We start from the raw sequence: 16706 nt of genomic DNA, 5'->3' as shown, positions 1-16706 counted from the left end.
CTGGGTAGACCTACATCTATTGTACATCCACATACGTGTATGCGTAAATGTTTTTACTATATTCCCCCTCCCTTTTTTTTCTTGGCTTAGCTTTCCTCTCCCTTCTTCCCTCTTCTCACCTGAGCCACCTGCTGAAAGAAACCATGCTGCTTCATCTCTGTATCCTTTCATAGTTTTATCAATGCTCATATGACCCTTTTCAAATAAATGTCTACATATACACGTTTATACACATGCATTTTATACAGGTTCACGTCATTTTCTTTTGAAGATGGGATCATATCACATGTATTTTTCTGCATCACGCTTACCTCACCCAGAATTTTCTGGTGGAAAGGCCTTTCAGCCAAGCTGTACGGCTGCAATTCAATCTTCTTAATAGCTTTCTAATATTCCACGGTATAAGCAGTGCCATGATTTACTTGACTGTTCCCCTGCGGGTGGATGTTCGCATTGTTTCCAGATTTTTTGCCACCAAGAACAATACTGTAATAGATACTGTAGGCATAATCCTATGTCCTTTAAATTTTTCATGGCTAGATTTCAGGGAGTAAAGATTATGTGTCAAAACGTACAGATATTTTTAACGGGTGTTACCTGGTTGTTCTCTAAAGATTCTTTTCATAGTCAATTAAAAAAAAGTCTTTGTAGGGACGCCTGGGTGGCTCAGTCGTGGAGTGTCTGTCTGCCTTGGGCTCAGGGCATGATCCTGGAGTCCTGGGATCGAGTCCCGCAGGGAGCCTGCTTCTCCCTCTGCGTGTGTGTGTGTGGGGGTGTGTCTCTCCCTCTCTCTCATGAATAAATCTTAAAAACAAGTCTTTGTTTAAAATACTACTGAAGCTATTTTTACATCATTTGCATTAAAATATCATAGTTACAGAAGTTACCCATTCTGTTATTACTACTTTTATGACACAAGTTTTATATAAGCACACGTCTTTATTTTCCATTATAGCTTCTTAATTTTCCTCTTTACCTACCTTTCTCACCTGCTCTTTCTTAACTGACTGAGCCACCCAGGTGCCCCTCACCTACTCTAACATTTACTCCACTTCCCAGAATCTGCTCAAATTCACAAGTCGCCTCCTGTGTATCAACTAACCTTCCTTCCACTTACCCCAGGCAGAGAGAATGCTCTCTCCCCTGTACCGACTTATTCCGTGCCTTGTATCATACTTGTCTTTGTCAACCCCTACTGGACTGCAAGCTTCTAGAAGGCAGACTTGGTGTCCTAGTCACTTATATTAAATCCAGCACCAAACACAATACTTTAATACAGGGCTACTCAATATTGGACAAACAACATACTTCGGAGTTTTTATGAAGTTTTTTTACTTCACTCCTAGTTTCAATGACTTGTGCTTCTAAAAAATTAGCTGAAAAACGAAAGATTGGGTTAACTCAGGATCCCAAATGAGATGACATCCACGCGTATTTGTGATATTTAATATTTTTTTAAAAAGGATACTTATCACCACAGACTTTGAACCACAACCTAGGGGGAATGAGAATCAATATGCATTTTTATAAGGACATTAACATCTTTATCCAACAATGCAATGCCTGTTGGTGTGATGGGCATACCTTTGAGAATATAAAAGGAGATACTGATAGAGTTCTTAGATGGCCTCCACCCAGGAGCCTATCCCACTGCTTTACAGAATTTTTATTCTTATCCCTTCAGCATCCTAGTGGGTTAAACTTCCTGCAGAATGTGTGTATGCTGCAGAGATTGGTATGTTATCAGGTCATCTTGCATTCTTAATCTTTTGTCTACTTCAGAGACTACTGAGGAAGAAACTTAAGAATATAGATATTAATGAAAGGCTTGGCTTTACATAAGTCTTTATCAACTTTTTTTTGTCTTAAGAGAACTAGTCAACTTGAAAACTATCAGAATAAAAACATAAGGAAATTATCTTGAAATCTCACATTTGTTTATGCTTCTATAATATTTACCATTTGGAAAACAACCATAAACTCAAATTTATCTCAAAGTTAAGTTTGTCTTAAACTGGCATGTAGTTCCTAGCAGATAATACGTGCTCAATAAAGAGTTATTAGATCAAGAGCTGACTTGTAACTGACAACCTCCTTTATAACTTTATTTTTAGTTTTAAAATACTCACACCCAACTTTCTCTAGCTGATGACTTAAAAAAAAAAAAGTTAATTCCAAAAATGTGCATTTGGCAGAAACTAATATTGCTCAAGGACCTCAACAGGAAACCTATGTTTGGCTTCTTTCCCCTTGGCAATTTAGAGCCAAAAGCAGCTTCTAGTGACAAGCTTATGGCAGTGTTTTTAGAGCATTGGCTCATGTAAATTTTTTTGTGGTTTTGGTGCCAAATCTAAACAGACTAAAAAAACTAAAACTTAACCTAAAAGCAGATTTGTCTCCAAAATTCGACTTAGGAATATGGGCCTTAGTCTATATGTTACTGGGCAAATGATAAGCATGCTAAGGAAGTTAGGAAGTTTAATGTGGGCAGCAGTTCTAAAAAGCACAAAATTATTTAAGTACCGTGGCGCCATTTAAGGCATTTGGAAGAGCTGTCAGAGAACAGAATTTGCTTCTAGAACCTGCTCAACAATGTATCAGTTCTTTAGCAAGAAATTAAAATATAAAATATTGCTCAATCTCCCCCTCAGCCAACATTCCACTCTTCCAATATCTGAGAAACTGAGCAGGAGAGGAAGCAGACTGCTTCTAATTACCCTGTGGCAGCCAAGGATTGCTTAAACTTTCAAGGTCTGAGATAGAGCAAGGGGGGAGAATATTGAAAATAATAGTTTTCACTAACCTTTCACAGATATTTAGCCTGACAAATAAATGAAAACAGCTCTAGTTTTCTTCTCTTGTTCTTGGCATCGTCTTCCAAATGCTTAACCCTGAAGGAAATTGTTATTTTTGACAACCCCCATCAACGTTCTGTGAATCCTCCTTGGGTCCCGGAGAAAGAAACAGGTCCTGCTGGTCTATCCCACCATAAAGTGGCTGAATCACAGACATGGACATGAGGAGGGCAAGAAGACAGTCTAGCTCTCATAGGATCTAACTCAAATGACATTCGACACAATTTATTTACAGGCACTTGGAGTACAAAGATGAATCAAAGGCAAAAACAACCTTCTAGAACTCTCTCCTCTCCTCCTGGACCAGTGACTAATCTCTATTAAAATAAGACTGCCAGACTAGCTTACCATTCAAAGTCTTCAGTGAATTCAGATCCTACCAAATTTCTTTAAGCTCAGAGACTCTAAGGCTAACTCAATGAGCCTCCCCCAGGACTCCATAGGTCTGGGCAAAATGTGCCTCCCTCAGTTTCTCCATGTGGATTCTTACCAACACTTAGCTGGAAGAACGGGTAAAAACAATGTAACAGTGAACCGGAACAGCCAGTTTCTCTGGTACGTGACCACTATGCTGAAAGCAGGGACAGCCTAAACTCCAAAATCTTTTAACCTATATTTAGTCCTGAACGTAGCATGACCTGCCTCTAGAGACCTAGCTTCATCCTCACAGAGCTCCCACGGGTAGTGGTACATGCTTACTGAGCACCTACTTAGTGCCAGACATTGTGCCAGGCTCCAGAATACAACCATGGACAAAACACGCACATTTTCCCCCTCAGAGTCCTCACAATATAGGAGAAGGAAGCAAGTACAACAGCAATTGTGTAATTGTCTTCCACATCCATTTTGTTCCTCAAATACTGCCTTTGGCTACATTGGGAAAGTAGAATCAAGTGTTAAACCAGTGATAGGCACTCCATGGTGACAGGCATTTTCAAATGATTCTGAGGATTTGGGTAGTCAGTAAGCCAGGAGCTGAGACAAATGTGATGCTGGATTAATGTCAGATTTACAAAGGCCTTAGTCCTCATATGTACAGTTATATAAACTATGCATTTTGAACTCTGGATACTTCTGATTACAAGTCAAAAAGAGCCAGGACCCCTGGGTGGCTGAGTGTCTGCCTTTGGCTCAGGGCATGATTCTGGGGTCCCAGGATCGAGTCCCACACTGGGCTCCCTACATGGGCCCTGCTTCTCCCTCTGCCTGTGTGTCTGCCTCTCCATGTGTGTGTCATGAATAAATAAATCTTAAAAAAAAAAAAAATCAAAAAGAGCCTCCCAGGAAAGCAAACTGTCCATATATAAGACTTTCCACTTGCTTTTGGCCTTTGTGAGCAATGATTAAATTATGTTTCCTATTTACTTTCACACAGCAGAGTCTCAGTTCAGGTTCCCCAGAAGCAGATGAGGATTCATGTGCAAGTGATGTACTAAGCAAATGCTCCCATGAGAAGGCTAGGTATGGTGGTAAGAGAAACACCACAGGAAGGGGGAAGAGTCTAAGTAAAAACACAATTTCAAGGAAAGCCCCAGCTACTACCTGGCCCTTCAGGAGGGCAGCTCAGGGATGTAAATTATGCCTCAGAGTTTATCCCAATTGGTGGCTAAAAAGTTGGTCTTTCATAAACCCATACCAGTCACTCTTTGGCCACCCAAGGAGACATCAACTCCTAGGCACTTAGTTTGTGTGTGGGTAAACAGCTCTAGTATCCAAGGGCTCAAAGTGAGTTGCATGCCATTTGGAAGTAAGGACACACACAAGCCCAACAAGAGGTACACAGGACCCATAAAAGGATGCAAAAAGATCTGGGCAGGATCCATAAAAGGATGCAAAAGGATCTAGGCAGAGCTTTGATAGAGTTGCTACAAGTGCCTGTTGCTACAGTAGATACACAAAAGATAAATAGAAGGGAATCAAAGCACACTACAGAAAACCATCAATTCATGAAGAAAGGCAGAAAGAGAAAAGGAACAAAGGAATTACAGCCAGAAAACAATAAGATGTCATTACTAAGTTCTGACCTATCAATAATTGGTCTAAATGTAAGTAAACCAAAATCTCCTGTCAAAAGGCACAGAAGGGATAAATGGATAGAAAATAAGACCCAACTATATGCTGCCTACGAGAGACTCATTTCAACTTTACAAATAGGCTCAAAGGTGAAGGGTTGGAAAAAGATATTCCTTGCAAGTAGAAACCAAAAGAGCAGGAGTAGCTGTACTTATACTAGGCAAATTGGAGATTAATTCAAAATTTAACAAAAGGTTAGGTTCTTACATAATGATAGAAGTCAATTCATCAAGAGGATATAACAATGATAAATACATATAAGCCCTAAATTAGGACACCTAAATATATTCAACAAAAGTGGATATATCAGACAGAAAATCACTAAAAAGTTGAACTTGACTATAGACCAAATGGACTGAACAGACCTATATGGAACATTCCATCCAACTGAAGCAGAATACACATTCTTCTCAAGCACACACAAAACATTCTTCAGGATGAATCCTGTAAGTCTTAACAAATTTAAGATTGAAATCATACCCAGCATCTGTTTTGACTACAGTGGTTTGAAAACAAAAGTCAATAACAGGAATAAAACTGGAAAATTTACAGTTAACGTGGAATTTAAACAACACACTCCTGAATGGGTCAAAGAAGAAATCAAAAGAGAAAAATACCTTGAAACAAATGAAAATGGAAACAAGCATACCCAAACTTCGGGGATGTGGCAAAAGCAGTTCTAAGAGGGAAGTTTATAGCAATTAAATAGTTACATTAAAAAGGGGAGAGGGACACCAGGATGGTTCAGTCGGTTAAGTGCCTACCTTTAGCTCAGGTCATCATGAAAAAATCGGTAGTGAGAGGACATTGAAACAGTAATCCAAAACCTCCCAACAAAGAAAACAGCAGGACCAGATGATTTCCCTGGTAAATTCTATAAGACATTTAAAGAACTAATGCCAGTTGTTCTCAAACTCTTCCAAAAAAATTGAAGAGGAGGAAACCTCTCAAACCATAAGGCCAGCATCCAGCATGACACTGATACCAAAGCCAGATAAGAACGCCACAAGAAGAGTACAGGCCAATATCTCCGATAAGCATACATGCAGAAATTCTCAAATATATTAGCAAACTAAATTCAGCACATTAAAAGCATATACCATGATCAGGTGGGTTTTACCCCTGTGATGTAAGAATGGTAAAATATGCAAGTCAATAAATGTAATATACCACATTAACAGAATGAAAGATAAAAGTCCTATGTCAATAGGTACAGAAAATTTGATAAAATGCAATACTTTCATGATAAAAGCTCTCAACCAATTGGGTAGAGAAAGGAACAACTTTAATAAAGGACTCTGTGACAAGCCCAGAGCTAATTTCATACTCAAAAGTGAAAGGTTGAAAGCTTTTCCTTAAAGATCAGGAATAAGAAAAGGGTGACCACTCTTACCATTCCTATTCAACAGAGTACAGGAAGTCCTGTCTGAAGCAATTAGGCAAGAAAAAGATACAAAAGGCATCCAAATTGGAAAAACGTAAAATTGTCTCTGTTTGCAGAAGATACCATTTTACATATAGGCAATCCTAAACACTCCACCAAAAAACTGGTAGAACTAATCCTAATAAATTTAGTGAAGATGCAGGGGACAAAATCAATATACAGGAATCAGTTGTATTTCTATACACTAGCAATGAAATATCTGAAAAAGAAATACCTTGAAAACTCTAAGGCATTGACAGCCATTAACAAGTGAAATAGAGAAGACCCAGAGGGAAAGATTTCCATGTTCATGGATTGGAGAAATTAACATGTCTGTACCACCCAAATCTATTTATGGATTCAATGCAATCCCTATCAAAGTTCTAATGGTATTTTTCACAGAAATAGAGAAAAAGTTCCTAAAACTTGTTTTGAACTACACAGAATACCTTAAATAGCCAAAGCAATCTTAAGAAGAACAAAGCTGGAGTCATCACACCTCCCAATTTCAAAATATATTACAAAGTTGTAAATCCTCAAAACAGCAAGGTACGGGCATAAAAGTAGTCATAAAGAAACAGAATGGAGAGCCCAGAAATAAACCCTCCCCTACAGAGTCAATTAATATTTTACAAAGAAACCAAGAATCCTCACAAGGAGAGGATCGTCTTTCTAACAAGTGGTGTTGGGAAATCTGGATAACCCATACAGAAGAATGAAATTGGACCCCTATCTTATACCACTCAGAAAAACTAAAGTAGATTAAAGATTTAAACATCAGGCCTGAATCCTTAAAACTCATGAGAGAAAACAAGAAGGAAAAGCTTTTTGGCACTGTTCTTGGCAACAGGATTTTTGATATGACACCAAAATCACAAGCAACAAAAGCAAATACAAGTGGGACTACAACAAACTAAAGGGCTTCTGAACAACTAAAGAAACAACAAAATGAAAGGGAAATGGGGAGAATGGGAGACAATATTTGCAAACCATATCTGATGAGTTAATATTCAAAATCCATAAAGAATTCATGTAACTCGGTAGTAAAAACAAAACCAAGCAATTTGACTGGAAAATCTTAAGGCAGAGGAACTGAATGGGCATTTTTCTGAAGAAGACATACGAGTGGCTAACAGGTACCTGAAAAATGCTCAACATCCCTAATGATCAGGAAAATGCAAACCAAAATCATCGTATCATCTCATGCCTGTTAGAATGGCTTTTATCAAAAAGATGAGAGATAACAAGGGTTGGCAAGGATATGGAGAAAAGGGAACTCTCATGTACTATTCGTGGGAATACAAGTTGGTACAACTACCATGGAAAATAGCATGGAGTTTCCTCAAAAATTGGAAATAGAAGTACCATATGATCAAACAATCCCACTTCTGGATATATATCCTAAGGAAATGAAAAGAAGATCTCAAAGAGATATCTGGACTCCCATGGTCATTGCAACATTATTCATAATGGCGAAGATGTGGAAACAACCTAAGTGTTCATCAACAGATGATTGGATAAGGAAACAGATTGTGTGTGTGTAAAATATTCAGCCGTGAGAAAGTAGGAAATCCTGCCGTTTGCAACAACATGATTGGCCCTTGAGGGCATTGTGCTAAGTAAAGTAAGTTAGAGATTAATACAACAAATACCGTATAATATCGCTTATATGTGAAGTCTAAAAGAAACAAGCTCCCACGAACTGTAGAATGGGGATTGCCAAGGGCTGGGTGGTGGGGGGAATGGGAAGATGTCAGTCAAAGGTTGCAAATTTCCACTTGTAAGTTCTGGGGATTTAACACACAGCATGGTACCTATGGTTAACAAAACTGTATTATATAATTGAAAATTGCTAAGTCGGTAGATCTTAAATGTTCTCACCACAAAAAAAGAAATGGTAATTATGGGAGGTGGTGGAGGTATTAACTAACCCTACTGTGGTAATCATGTCACAATACGTAAGTGTATCAAATTATCATGTTGTGCATCTTTAACTTACATAATGTTATATGATAATCGTATTTCAAAGCTGAAAAACAATCTAGAAAAGATTTTTATAGCCAGATTTCTTGGTCTTGAATGTACAGTGGGATGGATAATTTTTAAGATAATGGCTCATCACTGAAAGCCTTTGAGAAAGGGAATAATAGAGGCATATCACTGAATCTTGGGATATAATAAGAGTGCCTGACGCATGCAAGGCCCTCTATAAATATTTGTTGAAAAGAATGGATATCTTTTCCAATTCCTTACATGTAATTTACTTACATGTAAAAAAAGATAGTTCACTAGGAATAGTCTCAAATCAGAATTTCGTAAATTATTATCTGGGAAGGATTTGAAGGATCTTTTCAATTTGACATTCTTTTTTTTTAAAGAATTTATTCATTCATGAAAGACACACAGAGAAGCAGAGACACAGGCAGAGGGAGAAGCAGGCTCCATGCAGGGAGCCCGATGTGGGACTCAATCCGGGGTCTCCAGGATCACACCCTGGGCCAAACGCAGGTGCTAAACCACTGAGCCACCCGGGCTGCCCTCAATTTGACATCTGAAGGCTCCTAACTGTTCTGAATCTAAAGATGTCAAGTTCAGAATCTCTAGATATCAGAGTAAATGGGAGGAACTAAAACTAAAGGAGATATCTTAGTAATTCAAAAAGATTTGACTATCAAACAATAAAATACAAGATTGAGGTCTAAGGATGACTAATGAGAATTGTAACAAAATTCTAGCCCTTCTATTAAAAAAAAAAAAAAAAAACTTGGCAAGTCAAAGATGAAGGCTTATAAAGAATTCCAAAGCAAAAAAAAAAAATCCAAGAAATGTTGCAGGGAAGAGAGAGCATCACATTTGAGGCCTGAATGCACAAAGCAAAACCTTTTTGGAGTTATATGACCAGGAAAATTGAAGGCATCTTTTACAATTTCGATTGCAGGACCTTATAAAAAAGGGGGAGGGGGGATAAAAAAACAGTCTCAAAAAAATTCTAGGATAATAATAACTTGTACACAGTCGGTGCTCAATAAGTATTTGACAAAGTTTGTGCTCAGAAATGCTGACAAAAGAGCATTAAAAAAAAAAAGTAGCAATGTGTCCAGAAGAATAACTGGTTCGCCATCCAGCTATTCTTTGTGGAAATTTGGGGAAGGAGAGAAGGTGCTTGGTGGAGAACTCCAGCAGCCCCTGAAACCCAATGCACCTGCAGACCTCCTCTCATGAGGAGTACAGGCAGTTCTATCTTCATTTATCTGCCATTTCAGTTCCACAGAATTCTCTAGTCCCAAATGGTTGGATCAGGCATTAGTTCTTGAGGAAGGGGAAGTTGAGTCAAGTGGCTGGTGTGAAACTCTGCCCAACGGAGTGCTCCATGTTGAGTGGTGACAAGCTGAGCCTATCAGATGTAAGATGCCCACCGAGAAGAGAGGAGTTCCATGTAAGACTGAGCTCAGAGGCCTGGGGCAACTGGAGCTACCTTTGTGCCTCAAGCAATTGGAAGTCACGGTTTCTTTTTTTTTTTTTTTTTTTTTAAGACTTTATTCATGAAACACACAGAGGCAGAGACACAGGTAGAGGGATAAGCAGGCTCCTTGCAGGGAACCCAATGTGGAACTCGATCCCAGGACCTGGGGATCACGCCCTGAGCCAAAGGCAGACGCTCAACCACTAAGCCACCTAGGAAGTCACAGGTTCGATTCCTTGAGTCTGTTCTGGACTCTAATGCTGGAGATCTAAAGGACTGTATGCCTGTTCAGATGGTTCCATAGGCTTCCTAAATTATATGTGTATGGTTACAACAAGTCTCTGTCACCTAAGGAGGCCTCAGCGCGTCTCCTGTTTGCAACCTGAAAGAAATCATTAGAGGCTTTAGCTGTAAATACGTATTACGGTGGGTGAAAAAGGGGACTTATTCACTCTAACGAACCAACTTTTAGAATTATTAATCCTGCCCCTGCAAACCTGCTCTGTGAGTTCTCTTTCGTGGCCCCTGGATAAAATCTAGGACAGGATACATAATTTATCTGATCATGCTTAGGTAACCGAAATCTTCCAACATTTCTATCAAGAACAGTGTCTGTAATTTCCTACCACTGGTTCACTGTACTTAAGGCAACAGACAAAACCCTTCACATGTTAAGGTTGAAGGCCCCCCTGCCCCCAGCTGGGGCTTACAGCAGGCAGCAAGCATGCTGTGGAACGGGGGTATGTCCATGTCTTCTCTCCACTTTCAAACTCCTCCTGCCCATAAGTCAACTGCAGCTTCTGACCCATCCAGGGCAGGAGAATGGGAGGGGGTCAGGAAAAATTTGACTTGATTGGCACCCATGCTAGTTTTCTCCAGCTTTGAATGGTATGTGAAGCTGGCTCTGTTGTGGGTATTTTTATGGATTCTTCAGAGAGCTACCTCCACACCCCACCTTCCCCCAATCACCAGGGATCTCTGCCCTGGCCTTTGTAGATATGAGCACTGTACTTGCCAGCTGGCCATGTAGGATTCCTCAGCCTGTGACCCTGGGGGTGTGGGGGTGGTGGTGGTAGGCCTTCAGCATCTTTTTGCTAAGGTCTCTGCAATTCATGCAGGCTTCTTAGGCAGAATCTAAGATAACAGCTCCTGGGCTCTCCCTCCCTAGGACCTTCTGTCCTTGGAATATAGTCCCAGTTCTTACACCACAGCCCTTATCCTACCATCAGGGTGCTACTTGGGTGAGCCCATTGCCTTTAGTGTTCATCAGATGTGAATCAGACCATGGTCCATTATGCACCCCAAACCTCAGTCTCCCCTGGATGTCCCTCTGTAGTCCTAAAATAACAAAAAGTCATTCTCAGTACCTCCTTGTGAGGAACATGAGGGAGCCGTGGATACTTACATACTCTCAAAGAATCCTCCGTTTAATCTCCAGGTTTCTGGCCACTTCAATACTTTTATAGCCAGTTGTAGGGCCACTTCTTTGCAAGTCCCACATGAGTAGTCTGGAGTCTCCCTTCAAAATGGAGGAGTGTTTGGAACCTATTATCTTGGGCCCTTAGCCAAAAAATTAGTCTGAAATAGCGACCTGTTGCATATATAAAGGCCTTTCTATCATTCAAGAGACAAATTTTATGTTCACTTTTTAAAAATATTGGCAACAATCCATTAGGAGCCTTATTTTTGAAACCTACAAAATAGAGTCTAACATATACTCAGTGAGATAGTCAATGAAAAGCCTATAACACTGTGCTTGGCACATAGTGTTAAATAACCACCAGTTCTTACTATTATTAGATATCCTTTCAGAAAGAGAAGTGGGTTGAGCATCTCAGTTGGGATTAAGGCTTGAATGAATCTTTGAGGTCTGTTTAGCTACTTCGATCTCCATGAATGCGATGAGTGTATTGGAGGTAACCAACCAGTACTCATTCTTTTGACTAATTACCATGGAAAACTGTTTCATTCCTTTTGGCCCACCAAGGGGGTGGGGTGGGGAAGTCCACTGATTAGTCTGAGGTGAAGGATAATGGATAAAAATACACATCCCTTAGAGAACAGAACTGTCTGCACAACTGCCTGAATTCAAAGGATTCAACATCTTAGGAAGGAAGGATCCATTCTTACCCCTCACTCAAGTCCCCACCCCCAAGGACATGAAGTTCGATAATCTGTGCTCCAATTATTTCTTTTCATTTGAACCCTGGGATACTTGTCATGGTCTGTTTTCACATCTCTGGGATTTACATTATGACGGATGCATCTTGCTGTGGCCATCCGAGTGCAAAATAAGAGTATTCTCTTTCTATTCAAATAACTGAAAGCCTCACCTATTTCAAGAATGATTTCTATCACTGCGGGGTTGTTTCTTTATAAGCCAAAAGCTCCAGGAGGTTATTCAATCTACTACGTGTCCTGTTCCCTCCTAGAAACTCTGGTGCACTGGAGTGCCACATTCTCTGTGGCTAGAGCTAAGGTTCCTGAAAAAAAGGGGGGGCACTCCAGTGTGATGGACATTCTGTACTGCACGTAGAGAAGGGTTTAGGAATACAAGTAAAGATGATTGTAAGAGTGCTGGTAAGTAATCCCCCTCCCCAAATAGAGAGGGGGTCCAGCCCTCCACTCAGAGCCTCTGCTTTGATGATGGAGACACACCAGGTAGTGGTTTCTTTGAAGGGAGCAGGGAGATGAACGTATGACATGGGACAGACTTCCATATTGTGGCTCCTCAGTACACAGCTCTTCCAGTTTACATGAACTTGGTCACTTCCTCAAGGCTACCAATGGTGACAGAGTGGCTAGGAGAGACGGGTCCCCGGCCTCAGCCACAGTTTGAACCACCTCACATGAGAATTCAGGTCCTGGAGGGAAACAACCCTGAGACCAAACTGCTCTTTCCAGTGAGAAGCTTCTCTTCAGACTTGAGGGCTTTCCTGCTTGGTAGCCTAGAGCTGGGGCAAGTTGAATCCATTAGAGATGCTTTATTAACACTAAGGAAGGAGGTTGGAGCTGCTGACCTTCCCCTTCAGATCTCCAGTTTGCCCATTTCTTCCCAGGAGCATCTGGACTCCTTCACTCACAGGGGCCAAGCCGGTGGAACTTCCTAGAACAAAGATCTATGCAAGGCAACCAGATTAGCCCCAGCTAGAAGGAGAATATTTGTTAAAATAGCCTCCATTGTTTAGATTTGCTTGGCAGTGTCACTTATAGGGGGTGGGAGAAGGGAGAGTCATGTTCTCCTACATCGGCCATCTTGCCACATGTGTGGTTGAACCACTTAAGAATTTCAAAATGTGCGGTGATTCATGACCATATCGGGAAGATCTCAACTCCAAGACTTATCGTGATGAACCAGAAGTTAGACCTCTGAGAAGCTGGCAGGGCAAATCCTCAAGGCCCTCCGTGCTGAAGGAGTTGAAAAAAAATTAAAGCTGCATCAGTTTTAAGGGTTGACTAACCTCAAAACAGATCTATGATCGCCTCTTCCGGCACAGGCCACATCCAGCAATTTGCTGGCAATTCATGGGCAGAACTGTTACAGCAGCAGCATCTCAGCCATCAGTGAAGAGAAATTCCTAACCCAGATGTTGGATGTACTGAGTCACCTGGAATCTCCTGCCACCTACACCTCCCACTGCTGGCTGCGCAAACGTGTGTCATTTCAGAAGATGATTTAAATGACCAGCCTCTGCCAGATGGCTTGGGCCATACGTAGGAAAAAAAAAAAAATCCAACACCTATAAAGCTGACCATTTAATTCCTTTGCCCAGAACAAAAAGAATTATCTGTTTTGTTTATTCTTGGTGATAAAGGGTATGACAGAGAAACTGGCTAGTGTATATACTATTTGCCTTTCAGATTGTTTTTGGTAGGTAGTCTTGTCTTGATGGAACATGGCAGCGATGTGAAATTTTTAACTTTTCCAAAATGCAAGGTCAGAAATTCAAAAGAAAGTCTAAAATTTCCAGTTGAAGTCTGGCTCCAGTAGAGGTTTGCAAAATATCACAGATGACAAAGTTCCGAATTGAGGGACAGATTTTGGCTTCCCTGATGAAAAACAGCTAATACAGCCTTCGTGTCTTGCCACATTTTCTATCCTTTTGTAACCTTCACTTTTTCCTATGGGAAAATTCAGAACTCCTTAGCCAAAAATACAAAGACCTTTACAGTCTAGCCCAAATCCTCTTTTTAGCTTTGTCTCACCACCCCCTTGCTAAAATCTACAGTCTCCTAGGACTACCCACTTACTCCGTGTATATAATATAAAATGTAGTCTATACTGTTCATAGATGTCTCTTCTATCCAGAAAATTCTACTTTCTCAACCTGAAAAAACTTAGCTCAAAGGTCACCTCTTAAGAAAGGCTTTATTTTTTTTTTTTTGTTTTTTTAAGAAAGGCTTTAAAACTGGTCACTCCCTCCTCTGTGTCCCTATAACATTAATTATACTATTTTGTCTACTTACCTCCTCTTTGCTCCTTGAGGCAAAGACAAGATCTCATTCTCTACATCTGCCCTGGGCAACAATGCCTGCACCAAGTATCCACGCAACAAATATATGTTCACTGATGTTGGCTATTAAGGATCAACAACTTGCTGAACATTCCCCTTTTCTGACCCAAAAGTAAAGCCCCCAACCCATGGCTTAGCATGGTTGGGCTCTAAACCCAACCCCATAGTTACCTAGGAGAATAGGAAGTTGATCTTAGGTGACAGAACCAGATGGAGGTCCAGGCTGCATCTGCTGTGAACCTGTGCCCCAGTTATGGAACCTGGTTTTTGGTCTTGATCCTGGGAACATACTTTCAACTCATCACTGGACCCACATTTCATCTTTGTGTGTCCAAGTTTGTGTTAACAACATGCTACCCCATGGACTACCAAAAATGAGGCCTCTCCCCCTCTCAGTGCAATGGAAATTGCAAGACCTCAAGAAGCTAACCACAAAATGTACCCTTCACTCCCTCCCTGTGAAGCACAAGGCCAGGACCACCCATGCCTGCACTGCTTTAAGTCCTTGACGCAAAGGTGAGATTCTTCAGGTGTTTAAACCATTCTAGTCCTGCCTCACTTAGGAACAGGGGTTTTTCCTAGAGACACAGGGAAAGAAAGGGAGTGAGGGGCATGTGTGATGGCTCTAAATCATTGCTGCAATTTTTTTGATGTTTCTGCCATCTACAAGTGGCATTTGGTCCCACCCCTTGAATCTAGGTGCTATGTGACTACTCTGACCTGTAGAGTATGGTCTAAGCATGGCTTCTGAGGCTGGATCACAATAGGCCACACAACTTCCACCTTATTCACTGGAAGGCCGCTCTTGGAGCCTTCTAGCCATCCCTGATAGGCACCATTTTGGACCTTCTAGAATCATTCTACCAACTGAATATTACCAAGTGACCTCTATCAATGTCATCTGGAGAAGAAAAATCAGCTAAAGCCGTTGAAATTAATGACCAATATAATATGTAAAAAAGTTTTTTCTTTAATGACTATTTTAAGTCTTTAGGTTGGGGAATAATTTGTCCATGTGGCCATAGATAACAGAAACGAAGGTAAAAAATAAAATGCCCTCTTCTATTTTTCTCAAGGAAGACTTTGAATCTCTATAGTAGTATTGAGGATGCCGATCAACACAATTTTCCATAATTTTTTAATAGAAACTTGAAAAACAGACGCGTATGATTTCCGAAATTAAAAGAGACCATTGCCAGGGAATTTGCAAATGTATTTTTCTTTCCTCCTTGCTGACTTGCAGCCCATCTCTGAGAATGGATACACAGGGGTGTGTGCTTACTTAAATATAACAGACAATAGTCACAGTGTCTGTTAGTCCCATCTGCCTCCCTGGAAAAGGAAAACTCATTACACGAGGCTGTTGAGAGGTCTCAGAATCCAAGAAGGGGATTTTTCCCAAAGCTGCTGTCACATAAGCCCAGGATCTAGTTCCTCTAACATTTGCAGGGTACCTAAAATCTATACCTCTAGTAGTGCTTGCTCCTTTCTACTTTGCATTTTTTAGATGGTTAGGGCTTATTTCTATAGTAATCAAAGCTTAATTGCAAAGACAGAACATAGTTTAAGCAGGAAGAAAGTTTTGGCAGGATATTAGATGACCTGCCAAATGGCTGGGAAGATTAAAGAAACAGAATCTAGATCGAACCCTTTAGCATAGCCAAGCCACTAAGTGTGCTGCTGCTGCTGCTGCCGCCGCTGCCACCTCCTCCATAATCAAAAAGCCACTGGTCCTTGAATCACATCACCACTGCCACCACCAGGAAACCACCACCATCAGGAAGGCCCTGTGATCTGGTGACTGCCTCAACCCCGGAACCAAATCATCTTGGCCGCAGCCTGCACCCACAGAACAGGGATCCTGGACCTCATAGCTCTGAACACCCACAACCAGCACCTCAGTGACCACATCGGGAGCAGGAGGAGATGATGTTGGGACTTCTGGTTTGCTGCTGCTTTTTTAATGCCCCTCAAGTACATCTAAGTAGTTGAACCTAAATCACATCCAGAACTTTAGGGCAATAGAATCTGGGAAATGTGGGTTTTGCCTTTTTTTTTTTTTTTTTTTTTTTTTTTTTTAGCTTTCTAGACTTAGTGTAAAAAAAAAACACACACTGGAAGGCAAGTGGGGTGGCTTTGAAGGCCAATCTACAATATTGTCATGATTATTTCTTCTCCTGGACTATAAACAATTTGGATCTATATGTTCCATCCCCAAAAGCATCTGTTTGAGATAAGGAAGAGGGGGTTAGTGAGAAAAAAGGGGGGGGGGGATGGAAAGAATCCTGAAGTCCTGCACACCTCTTTCAAGTCCGCACCAGGAGACGCAGTCCTCGAGGGCAGGATAACTTTTTTTTTTAAGGATAACATGATCTTAA

Source organism: Canis lupus, chromosome 10 (genome assembly GCF_011100685.1).
Source record: "Canis lupus familiaris isolate Mischka breed German Shepherd chromosome 10, alternate assembly UU_Cfam_GSD_1.0, whole genome shotgun sequence".
NCBI classification, from domain to species: Eukaryota; Metazoa; Chordata; class Mammalia; order Carnivora; family Canidae; genus Canis; species Canis lupus.
This window is presented reverse-complemented; position numbering follows the sequence as displayed.